The following is a 9,586-nucleotide window of genomic DNA, read 5'->3' on the forward strand; positions in this document are numbered from 1 at the left end:
CAATGATTCACTCAACTGAATCGGTTTATCTGTTCCTCTTTCCACGTCTTCAGCCATGTTTACTGTCAGAGCTACTACTGGCTTAGCTCGCTAGTTTTATGGCAATTAACTGAAATAAGCAAAAAAAGTATGATATTTAAGTATAAAATATCACTTTCTCCATTCCATAGATAACACCCAACAGAAATCTACGACATATTCAGGTGAGCTGCCTATTGAAAATACTCCATTACAATGACAAGCTGCAGCATGTTGGCAACAGCAAGTGTTTATGTAGGCCTAACTCCAAATCTTTTTTTATTAAATATTTATATATTTTTTGACAAATGAATATTGCAGTTGTTCTGATAAACAACTGCAGGCTCTGAGAACAGGGTCTCCAAACAGTCGAGCATCAACACGGGCCTTCATGAGCTCATGCTGCTAAAACAAGCAGAAGAATCCTTGAGCTCCGTCCATCTCGCTCTCTCGAGTCTTTGACACATTTTCGTGCATATTTAAGCAAAGACAAAAAATCCTGCACGGTCGACATTCCAGCCTGTGAAACAGGAGAATGCGGAGAATACTGGGCTCTTGGCAGTGGCTTTAGACGACATTAATTTCCACAATAACATTCATTGGCTAATTGTGTGTCTGTGCCGGTGAGTGGCGTGTTTAGCCGCGGGCTTTTTCCCATGCTCTCGTCTCTTTTCTCCTCCTCTCGTGCATTCATCTGTCAGCGACGGTCCCCGCCGGCCGGCCGGACTCAAAGCTTTGCTCTTCATGCTAATTGTCCCTCAATAGGATCGTCTCCTCCCACTGCCATAAAGCAGCTCACACACACACTGGAGTCCAGCTCGGAGTCGGTTTGGTCCTCACACGCGCTTCTGGAGTCCAACTGCAGCAAACACAAAAACAGATCTTTCAGAAAAATGAGAATGGCATTAAAAATGTTTGCACATAAACAATCAGAAAAATCCCACATATTAGATATTCAGAGTTTTCTCCATCTGACAATTCTTTTTTTCTCACTTGAGAAAAAAATAAAAGATGCATTTACTTTTTATTTCATGAAAAAATGATGTAAATAAAGGAAATCTCACACATTTTTTATAATTCATGTGTCAGTGTTTATATTGTATATCATGGTTGTGACAATGTAATACAGTAAGTTAAACATGTAAAACCTTAAAAGAGAAATTGCCCATGTGTGACAGCTTTACTGTGTGCGTATACACATATGTATGATAGTGTGTCATTTGGGAAACAGCCTGTAAAGCACGTCTCATTCGGTCCCTCTTGACAGCTGTGTGAAGTTAACAGCGTCTCTAACAAACCGTGGCAGTTTGGGTAATAAAAGCCCTTCAGAGGCGAGAGAATCTTCACTTTAATGGGTTAAACGGGTGAAGAACACTCATGGACTCTTGTAAACTCTGTTAATTGTGCTCGTATAGACCCCGGGTGTCTGCAGGGCCTCCGCGGGCCCCAGAAATCAGACTCCAGCAGAAAAAACACATCCACAACTCAAATGCACCCAATTATTGAGGCATAAATAAAAAGTTTAATTAGCATCAATTGCTTCCATATTGTTGCTATTTCTGTGTCGTTTTTGTATTTAGAAACGCCGGTGTTCGAGGATCAGAACATTAGCTTCATGTTTGTTTAAATTATGATTGAAATGCTTCATTTTATAGTGAAATTGCAGTTTAATTAAAATGGGGGATAAATATTTTCTTTCTTGTTTCCACGTCCACATCTGCTGCTGTTGTTTTTTTGAGGAAGTGTGTGTGAGTTTGAGCTCAAATGAAGTGTATCTCTGTGAGATTCTGACGTCACTCAGACATACAGACGGGTTTATATGAGTCTCCATGCATTTAAAGCTACTGTGCTCAGATGTTTCTCATTGAGGGTTTTCCTGCTAGCACATGTCACTGATGCCTTGTTCTTTGTGGACAGATGATGGAGAGAAAATGGACCCAAATAATTCTACACTTTGGAAACCACTTCATGTGTTTGTCTTCTGCAGCATGTTTTCTTAACAGAAACACATCTGAGATGTGGTTCATGTTCTGTGATCTCTCTCTTTTGATTCTTCATCCATCCTGACATAAATCCTGATTTCCGTGACATCTTACACACAAAAAAACACTGAAAAAGCCACCTTAGAAACAGCTTTGCATTGCCCAGGCAATCAAATACCCTACAATCATGCAAAAGCCAGAATACACTCTTAAAAAATACAGGGTCCAAAGGGGGATATTCACAATGAATTCCATAGAAGAACCATTTTTGATTTCTCAACGAACCTTTCAATGAACAGTTCACCTAAAAGTAAAAATGTGCTCACAAATGTGCCCATCCCAGATCAGGATGAGTGTGTTTCTTCATCAGGTTTGTATAAATGTGTCTCTGCATCAGTGTCTCAGCAATGGATGCTCTGCAGTGAATGGGTGCCGTCAGAATGAGAGTCCAAACAGCTGATAAAAACATCACAATAATCCTCACCACTCCAGTCCATCACTTAACATCTGGAGTGAAAAAGTGTTGTCTCTCGCATCAAAATCCATCCACGTATTTGCTTACAGCTGTTTTGTCTTGTAAACGCTGCTTGATCTGCAGATTTCTCTCCTGATTCAGACCAGAACTCTTTTTCACTGGAGGAAGAGTTATTATGGATTATGGACTCGTATTTTAGTTAAAAACGTCTTAATGCTGGATTAGTTTCAGTTTTTGTCTTCTCCAGATGTTAACTGATGGATTACTTGTGGATTATTGTGATGTTTTTATCAGCTGTTTGGACTCTCATTCTGACGGCACCCATTCACTGCAGAGCATCCATTGCTGAGACACTGATGCAGAGACACATTTCTACAAACCTGATGAAGAAACACACTCCTCCTGATCTCTGATGAACTGAGGGGGAGCACATTTTCATTTTTGGGTCAACTATTTCTTTAAAAGTATAATTTTTCTAAGAACATTTTAATAACATAAAGAATCTTTTGTGTACAGGGATGTACTTTGAAGAGTGTATGTAAAACTGTGGTCAGATGTTGCTCAACCTGTCCCAGAATTCAACACTCTCCCAGACGTTTCACCCTCCTCGTCACCTTTTACGCCTTTAGTTCAACCCGTCCTTCAGAGATCTCTTCTCCCACACACTTTAAAAACAAAACTCACATTTCAGCCCCGATAAAAAAGGCAAAGAAAAACAGGCCGCCTGCTTTGTTCTGTCTTGTGGGTTCAGCTTTGTTGTCATTACATGCCTTAATTCATGTAAGTCCAATTTATAATCAGCAGTTCCAGAAAGGAAGGTTATAATAATACGCTGTAATTCTTTTCTCAACTTCGAGTGTTTTCTTTGGTCACTGTTGATGTCACACAGCCATTAAAATGCCAAATATGACTTAATAATAATTTCCATCCAGAGCGGAGCAGGGAAACACTCGGCTGGCAGCGTCTGACCCGAGGACGCTCTTCCTTTCACGCAAATACTCTCAGAACGGCTAAATTTGGTTTCAGGAACACACAAATGACCATTTCCCTCCAAAAACAAGACTTTTTTACTGCAGTATATGTGTCAAATCTGCTGCGGTTGTCTATACACTGCAAAAAGTGCTCATTTTCCGCAGGGTTTCTGTCTTGTTTTCCAGTACAAATATCTAAACATTCTTAGATCAAGACACATTCACTGCAATGCAAAATGCATCAACAATTATGGATAAACCAAGAAAAAATATTAACATGAATATTTTAATGTATGAGGTATTGCATCAATTGCCTCAATTCAGAGGACTAACGATGCCAGCTACAATTTGTATTGTTGCATTTATAAAAAAAAAAAATTAAAAAAAGAAAAAGAAATTTGCATTAAAATTTTTTAATATTAAGCATTAGCATCATTTATGTATAAAGTTTTTGGAATTAATTATTGCAATTTAAATGTATATTTTTATTGTTCATTATTAAATGTAGTCGGTCTCTGAAAAATTTATTAAAATTAATGTTTAAAGCAAAAATAAATATTTGCCAATTATTAAAAAATTATCTTGTTTTCCCTTTGAATTAGGTTTATTTTTACAGATATTTTTTGTTTTAAGCATAAACTCACTTCTTTTTGAGGGCTCCTCATTCATTAGTAAATGTATTTTGATTTAAGAATGTTTAGATAGTTGTACTGTAAAACGACACACATATTACATTAGGAAAATTATATTTTTTTTTCATTTGTAGCGTTACCTGAACCATCAACATAACACCAGAACTCTGTTCACTTTAAAACACGTTCCTGGTTTAAATAATGCACAATAATGCCATTATATTATGGAAGATTATTATTTGAAGCGCTCCATTTTTCACGTGGAAATAAGTCACATAATGGAAGTAAACGGGTTGTTTTATATTGACTGGCCGACGGATGAACCGCGTGATTCTGAGCTGCTGTCATATTCAGTATCTCATTCTTCATGAGGTTTCCTGTATTTCAGGAGGTCAGCAGATGAAGGCAGAAAAACACTGGGCGTTTAATATTAGGGGTATTTGAGCGGTTCTTCTCTCTGGGTTCGGCTGCTTTTGTTTGAGGCCACACACTGCGGTCCAAAGCCTTCATCACAGTTCTGGAGCCCAACCTGAGAAACAGCAGCTGGAAACACTCAGTGAACTCCACGGCTCATGCAGCCAGCTTTACAGAGATTCACATGACAGTATCCTAATAAAAGTCCCTCTCTCTCCTGCTCTGTCTGCATCTCTCTCGCTCACACAGGCCTTTTCAAGAAAACTCAACCCTGGTTCAAATGGATGTGCATCTAATTGGATGAATAGAAAATCAAAAAATGCATGAAAAATAATTTTGTGAAATCATGTGAAATGCAGTTTATAAAGCACAACGCATTAAAACCTTTTCATCTAAATATTTTGTAATTAGAAACTGTTTGATATATATATTATGTCAGTGCATAATATATATATATATAGTTTTTTATTTTAATCCTATTTTTTGTACTTTATGTACAAATTGCATATTTTTCATTGTACTGTCAGTGTCAGCACATTTTCTATTGTATATTCCTATTGTATTTTTTTTTTATTTTCATCATATTTTTTATTTTCTATTGTATATTTTTATTTTATTTTCATCTTATTTATTTTTATCATATTTTTTGTTCTTTATTGTGTATTTTATATTTTTTTATGTTATCTTTTCAGCATATTTTATATTTTCTGTTGTATATTCCTATTGGATTTTTGTTCATCGTATGTTTTATTTTCTATTGTTTTTGTTGTTGTTTGTTTGTTTTTGTATCTTTTGTTTTCATATTTTTCATATATTAATATGTTTTTATATATATATATGATGCAAGTTACATGTGATGTCAAAAGATGTTCTCATTGTGGTCAATGGTAAAGTAAAGGAATATTTGGCTCATGCCTCTTGAATCGCCCTGCTGCCGGAGAGCCTGCTTTCTTTGGACTGGAGCTTTTCTTTCAGATATACTTCACAACGCGTGCGTGCTTCTCCGTGGAACGTTTCACTCTTTATGTGTGGAAAAACATTATAAAGGAATCACTGTTTAGTAAACGCAAGCTCTCTTCCAAACCCTGAGAGCTGCTTCGATAAATACTGCCTTCAGCCGTTCACACAGCACACGTTCGGCATTAATAAATGGGAAATGCAGTCTTGAGATGCATATTTTTATTTATTTTTTACTTTGAACGTTTTACGATCCCATTAAGTTATTAAAAACGTTTTTTAGTTATGTGAACGTCAAAGAAAACAATAAAACATTCCTTTTTATTATTTTTCAAACATTATGGGAACTTTACTTTTGAATGTCCTCTGAACCATCTTAGAAGAACGTCCAGCTAAAATGTTTCAGAAAAACGTTTCATAATTAATGTATAAGGCATTGTGAGAACAATATTACTGTAAATACCAGATAAACGTTCTATCAACGTTACTGGAATGTTTGTTCATAACTTTGCATTTAGAAAATTGCATATCAAATGTCCATCCATTCGGACTACACAGTTTTACCATAAACAAACTAATTAACTTAATGTGATGCATATTTGCCTTTCATACGTAAATGAAAGGTGTTGTGCCTCATTCATGAATATGTGTTTGTGTTGTGATCTAACATATTTAAGGATCCAGAAACATGAAACTGAACTACAACCACAGTCAGAGTGTGTGTGTGTGTGTGTGTGTGTGTGTGTGCTGTCAGAGGGAATCATGTCAGCGGGGAAACAGAAAGACTAAACTGAGGTCAGTCATTTTCTGGAGGAAGAAGATAAAAAAATAAACCCGTTCAAAGGGTCATCGAGAATATGAAATCTGAACGCAGTCGTTTTGCTTGAATTGGCCAAAATTCAGTCAGCAGTGAAAGGCTGAACTGTTTGTAAATTCAGTGTCACTTTTGAAGAGCACATCAGATCCAGTGAGGAAAGAGCGCCATGATGAAGCGCTGCAGACCACGTGTGAGTTTACTGCACAGCTGTCTCTCTGTCTATCAGACCGTTAATATCTCGGTCGTTTCTCATAGAAATCAGTGTGATTAAATGGGGAGCAAATTGCTTTTGCTTCTATTCTGTCATATTTGGCTTTCTCAGTTGGGGTTCAAAAGACAATTAATATTCAGTAATATTATCAAGAAATGTAGCATTGCATCAGTGTCTCAGCAATGGAATGCTATGCAGTGAATGGGTGATAAAACATCACAATAATCCACACCACTCCAGTCCATCAGTTAACATCTGGAGAAGACAAAAACTGAAACTAAAATACGAGTCTATAATCCATAATAACGCTTCCTCCAGTGAAAAAGTGTTCTGGTCTGAATCAGGAGAGAAATCTGCACAGATCCAGCAGCGTTTACAAGCCAAAACAGCTCTAAACTAATATGTGGCTGGATTTTGATGCAAGAGACAACAGGAGATGCACTTTTCACTGGAGGAAGCATTATTATGGATTATGGACTCATATTTTAGTTTGATCTTTTGTCTTCTCCAGATGTTAACTGGAGTGGTGTGGATTATTGTGATGTTTTTATCAGCTGTTTGGACTCTCATTCTGACGGCACCCATTCACTGCAGAGCATCCATTGCTGAGACACTGATGCAGAGACACATTTCTACAAACCTGATGAAGAAACAAACTCATCTTAATATCGGATGGACTGATGGTGAGCACATTTTCATTTTTGGGTCAACTATTCCTTTAAATGAAACCTAAATGAGGTTTGGAGTGGTCTCTGGTTCCCTGGCAGCCTCGGTGCCAGTTTTCATGGAAAGCAGGAAGTTTGGGAGCAGCTCTCGTATCCTGTTCCACAATAGCTGGAAGCGTGTGTGTCTTTAAATGGGAGAACAGGAATGAAACACCCTCAGCGCAGCCGAGCAGAACGAGAATGCAATAAATGACCTTCTCTCAGTGTGAACCCGCCGATACAGGAAACTACAGAAAGAGACACACACATCACAGCGATCAGAGCATTAACAGAATAGAATAGAAGTCCATCCAAACACACTCTCTCTCTCTCTCTCTCTCTCTCTCTCTCTCTCTCTCTCTCACACACACACACACACACACACACAGAGACATACACACACACAGGTATTCCTATCATTATGGGTTCATTCCATAGGCGTAATGGTTTTTCTACTGTACAAACTGTATTTTCTATCCTGTTACCTTAAACCTACCCCTCACACAAAACTACAAGCATTTTTAGACTCTCAAAACACTTCATTCTGTCTGATTTATAAGCTTGTTTCCTCATGGGGACCCAAATGTCCCCACAAGTGTATAACCAGTAAATTTTGACCTTGTGGGGACATTTTGGTCCCTCATAATGTAGAGAATACCAGTACACACACACACACACACACACGAGTTCAGTAATCGGAATCAGTGTTTGGAGTCACTAAATTCAGTATCCATCTTTATTGACATGAATTCATTAAAAAACATTCATAGTTTAAAAAAATATATATTTATTCAGTATATTTTATTATATATTATATATCATTTATTTTAACATTTTTAAAACTTAACTAAAAGTACGTTTTAAAATTGATTATGTAGAATGTATTGTTATTTATTTTTGCATATTTTATTAATTTGTATTGTTAATGTCAAATAAAATGCTACATTTTACAGGTGCTGGTCATAAAATTAGAATATCATGAAAAAGTTGATTTATTTCAGTAATACCATTCAAAAAGTGAAACTTGTATATTAGATTCATTCATTACACACAGACTGATATATTTCAAATGTTTATTTCCTTTAATTTTGATGATTATAACTGACAACAAATGAAAGTCCCAAATTCAGTATCTCAGAAAATTAGAATAGCAATTAAGACCAATGCAAAAAAAAAATATTTTTAGAAATGTTGGACAACTGAAACGTATGAACATGAAAAGTATGAGCATGTGCAGCACTCAATATTTAGTTGGGGCTCCTTTGGCCTGGATTACTGCAGCAATGCGGCGTGGCATGGAGTCGATCAGTCTGTGGCACTGCTCAGGTGTTATGAGAGCCCATGTTGCTCTGATAGTGGCCTTCAGCTCTTCTGAATTGTTGGGTCTGGCGTATTGCATCTTCCTCTTCACAATACCCCATATGTTTTCTATGGGGTTAAGGTCAGGCAAGTTTGCTGGCCAATCAAGAACAGGGATACCATGGTCCTTAAACCAGGTACTGGTAGCTTTGGCAGTGTGTGCAGGTGCCAAGTCCTGTTGGAAAATGAAATCTGCATCTCCATAAAGTTGGTCAGCAGCAGGAAGCATGAAGTGCTCTAAAACTTCCTGGTGGACAGCTGCGTTGACCTTGGACCTCAGAAAACACAGTGGACCAACACCAGCAGATGACATGGCACCCCAAACCATCAATGATTGTGGAAACTTTACACTGGACCTCAAGCAACGTGGATTATGTGCCTCTCCTCTCTTCCTCCAGACTCTGGGACCTTGATTTCCAAAGGAAATGCAAAATTTTCTTTCATCAGAGAACATAACTTTGGACCACTCAGCAGCAGTCCAGTCAAGACGCTTCTGACGCTGTCTCTTGTTCAAGAGTGGCTTGACACAAGGAATGCGACAGCTGAAACCCATGTCTTGCATACGTCTGTGCTGGTGGTTCTTGAAGCACTGACTCCAGCTGTAGTCCACTCTTTGTGAATCTCCCCCACATTTTTGAATGGGTTTTGTTTCACAATCCTCTCCAGAGTGCGGCTATCCTTGTTGCTTGCACACTTTTTTCTACCACATCTTGTCCTTCCCTTCGCCTCTCTATTAATGTGCTTGGACACAGAGCTCTGTGAACAGCCAGCCTCTTTAGCAATGACCTTTTGTGTCTTGCCCTCCTTGTGCAAGGTGTCAATGGTGGTCTTTTGGACAACTGTCAAGTCAGCAGTCTTCCCCATGATTGTGTAGCCTACAGAACTAGACTGAGAGACCATTTAAAGGCTTCTGCAGGTGTTTTGAGTTAATTAGCTGATTAGAGTGTGGCACCAGGGGTCTTCAATATTGAACATTTTCACAATATTCTAATTTTCTGAGATACTGAATTTGGGACTTTCATTAGTTGTCAGTTATAATCATCAAA

Source organism: Barbus barbus, assembly GCF_936440315.1.
Source record: "Barbus barbus genome assembly, chromosome: 17".
NCBI lineage: Eukaryota > Metazoa > Chordata > Actinopteri > Cypriniformes > Cyprinidae > Barbus > Barbus barbus.